We start from the raw sequence: 1,104 nt of genomic DNA, 5'->3' as shown, positions 1-1,104 counted from the left end.
AGGAATGATTTTCTTGTGTCAAAATAAGAACAGCGGCATATGTAATCTACACACTATCCCAAATTGATCACATGTTTGCTTGGAGGATAGAGCCCCTAATGGCTCAGATAACTGAAATAGTTCTTGAAGCCTGGATGCCTCATTTAGTTAAAGGAATATGTGATAAAGTTGTCAAAGTAATCTTTTTACCATAGTGCTAATGGTCTTTTGGCTTGTGATGTTGCTTGCTGTAGTGTATTGACGGTCTTTTCAGGGGTGCTGGAGTTCTAACTCAGTCTCTCTGTGTATGTTCTACTGCATAAAATGCTGACCTGTAAAGTGGAACAGATCCTGTGTTCGGTGTTTACTTAGAGAAAGTAAGAAGTCCTATACTGAAAACTGCAAGAAGTGTACTTGAGCGAAACTCTCTCTTGCTATTCAGTGCCTTAATATTGATTAATCTCTAATAATGTATGTAGATGTTTTAATATTTTTAAAGGTAATTTTTTATCTTTGGCAGTATTAAGGGGCTAATTCAGCTCAGATTTTAATTATATCTTTCTCTAGTTTGCTATTCAGGGATCATCAGTTGTTGGATGACTCTAATGAAGGATTATTAAAGAGGTTGAAGGGCTAGAGGTTGAATTCAGTAGAATGTTCGTTGATGAATTAGACAAAGACCTAGAGGAAGAATCTGGTAGAGGATAAGCAGCAGAACTTGAGCAATTAGACCCAGTGGGAAATCAGCAGAAGTAGTAAAGGGCAGATTGGAGGAAGCATCTAGCCAAAATACTGATGAGTGAGTTGGCGTCTGAACTGGGAAGATGCAACTTCTTCACTGCCCCCAGTAGAAGAAGAATCTTAAGGAATACTAGACAAGAATTTCAGTTTAGATGAGGTGAGTGATCTCAGCACTGGTTAGGGCACATCTGGGCTCACCAGTATAAGAAATAGAGCTACTAGATAGATAAAACTGGATAGCCCAGTGAAGGGCCGCTAAGACAATTAAGGGACTGGAGCTTCTCTCACATGAGGAGAAGGCTGAGTGAATTGCTGGAATTGTTCAGTATAGAGAAAGCTCAAGGTGAGGATGCCATCAGTGTACACGTGAAAGGAGGGTGTAAA

This window comes from Phaethon lepturus, unplaced genomic scaffold (assembly GCF_000687285.1).
Source record: "Phaethon lepturus isolate BGI_N335 unplaced genomic scaffold, ASM68728v1 scaffold40639, whole genome shotgun sequence".
NCBI lineage: Eukaryota > Metazoa > Chordata > Aves > Phaethontiformes > Phaethontidae > Phaethon > Phaethon lepturus.
Note: the sequence above shows the minus strand (reverse complement) of the source record.